Below are 3,035 nucleotides of genomic sequence, written 5' to 3' on the forward strand. Positions count from 1 at the left end.
GTTGGGGAATGAAACGACTTGTCCTTGACTAAGTTTTAACTGTATCTATTCTGGACACGAATAAATCTCCGTAAATAATAATAATAATAATAATAATAATAATAATAATAATAATAATAATAATAATAATAATAATAATAAGAACTTCTTAATAAGAACTTATTTATTTGAAGAAGAGCATAAGTACTATGCTTTCCTTAATAGTTGTTTTAATCATTTTGTCAAATCAGAGACATATATACACATTTATATGTCTCTGGTCAAATCAAGGATTTGTATAGTATAGTACGGAACCCCCTTTTTTTTGGACGATCAATGCATTTGAATGGGGACATATAGTGGAACCCCCCTTTATCCTGGGTTGGGACCCCCCGCTTTTAAAAATTGCTGGATCCGCTACTGAATTTTAATCGTAAGATTCTTTTTGTGAAAAGAGTGAAAGAAATTAGACATATATATATATTGTGTGTGATAACGGCTCAGTTATTTTATGTTTAATTTGATCTAAACATGCTAGAATACAAGGTTGCTTTATTCAATTCACTATAAAAGTATTTAAATTTCATATTACTTTATATATTAATTTATTCAATTTATCTTCAATACCATTTTATTTATTTATATCTTTGGAAGTGATAAGTTTTTCATTACAACCTGATCATGCAGGAGTTGCTCCGGTGGGGTGAAGTTCACTCCCCACACTGTATATATGAGCCGGCAGTGCAGCACTGCCATCCTTCTCTCTACACCAGATCACAGGAATGAATCATTCCACACACTGTATATATGAGCCGTCAGTGCAGCTCTGCCACCCTTCTCTCTACACCAGCTCATAGGAATGAATCATTCCACTCGAGATATTTAAAAGCAACTACATTGGCATTATCTTTGATACGATTTACCAGATTCTAAAACACAACGCGAAGTATACAGATACATTTACTCTTTAAACTTAGTTTTTAAATATCTATTTTATTTTAATACATTAGACTTGAAATATTTTTCTTTTCCATTTCGTTTGCGAACAATACTTTTGAATTACATTTCATTTTGAACTTAACTTTTGAAATACTCTTCTTTTTCACTTCATTTGACTATGTTTTATTTGAATGTTGTACATTTGTAAATGAACTGTTGAGTTCTATTTGATTTGTGTCTCTATTCTGCCAAAATCTGATATCAGGTATCCCGAGGATCGAATAGGGACGAAGTACTAGCCACTACACGTCCCGGGAGGTGTCGTCACCGACCCCCTGCTGTTACACAGTACTCATATTGCACCCACCATGTTATCAAAAATAGCAGCATCTACATGATGATGATGATGATGATGATGATGATGATGACGATGACGATGACGACGACGACGACGACGACGACGACGACATGTTAATGTACTATTATGAATATTAACCCTGATTTGTACTAGACCGACACGCTGAGCCGGATTTTTAACGTTCTAGTTCACACGGTATCAGTCCGCAGGAAGACATGTCACCTTACCCGGACACATTATTCTGACTCAGAGCCGACCAGTCTTTGCTCTTACTCCTTAATCCTGCGTGTTTAGCGGAGAAGCAGCAAATGCCAATGTTAGTCTTTGGTTTGACCCGGTCGAGGTTTTAACCCACGACCTACCGCATTCGAGGCAAACACGCTACCACGAGACCATCGAGGCGGTTCTGCTTCGAAGAACGTCACTACCTAAAGTAAAACAATGTGTACTAAGATGAGTAAAAAGTGTGACATTCTCACTTTATTTCTCGTCAATTGTCAAACAATACATCACTTTACTTCAAACAGAAATTTGATTTTAGTTTCAATCAGAATGTCCCACTTTTTACATTTTGATGATAAATTTTCAAAATTTACAGAATTCTGACACACTTGTTTTTTTTTATTGTGTGTGCAATCTTCAGGCTAAACTTGTGTACCATATAATCTGTTTAAAATAAGTCGCATTATTGTAAGAATATAAAAGTACACTCATGGAGTTCTGCTAATGTAAATCAAAGTACAGATTGTTTATTTGTTGCCGCTATTATGAAAAACATCCAGGAGGACATTGGCACTACCACTTTGATTTTAAAGTAAAAAATACCTTTTTTTATAAATACACATTGGAATAGACATATGAAGACATATTCGCGGGAGGGTGTATATTTGGCATTTTCACGGCTATTCAGACTGCGAATGTTTATTCAATTCATTATCCGGCGTTAAGACAGGGCCTTGCACCTTTCTCTTTCAGTCGCCCCATTCAATGTCAGCCCTCTGTGCCGACAAAACTTATCAAATTGAAAACCTGTTCAATATTTTATCGTCATAAATTTTATTTAAATAGTTCTATACTGGACGTAAGAAAAAAACTGCAAGTTACTTCTAGCAGTTTTAGGGAGATTGTATTCTGTATTATTTATTTGCCAGCCATCAGATTTTGGGTCATCCTTGTTTACAGAACGTCAGTGCTTTGATTTAGCTCGGTGATAATTTTTTACAGATAAATTTTTGTACGTGGACGATCGTCTCCCTTAAATTTTGATAAAGACTGTTATATATTATATACAATTTTCAAAGACAAAAAGAATACCATCTAGCAAAGTTATTTAATTTCATATTCAAATATATTGATGATGTCCTGCCACCCAAGAATCCATACATCTCATATATCCCAGTGAACCTCAGAGTTCTCGAAATTGTTTTCCCTGGTGGTCCTTGAAGAAAGTCTGCTGGTCCTCACTATTATCTATATACAAAAACAAAACTTGTGTCGGTCCTTTGTAAAGTTTGGGGTCAAAACCTTCGGACCCCCACTCTTCAAGAACTTTGGAACCAGGGGTGAAAACTATCGAAAGCAGAAGGTCTTCTTCATATCTTGATCTATTCCTCGATATTGAATATTTGGACGACTTCAAACATGAATGTATAACAAACGTGATGATTTCAACTTTCCAATTGTCAATTTCCCATTTCTCAGCAGTAGCTTTATACCATCTGCTCCATCGTGTGGAGATAACATATCTCTGTTAATACTT

This window comes from Mytilus californianus, unplaced genomic scaffold (assembly GCF_021869535.1).
Source record: "Mytilus californianus isolate M0D057914Y unplaced genomic scaffold, xbMytCali1.0.p SCAF_36, whole genome shotgun sequence".
NCBI classification, from domain to species: domain Eukaryota; kingdom Metazoa; phylum Mollusca; class Bivalvia; order Mytilida; family Mytilidae; genus Mytilus; species Mytilus californianus.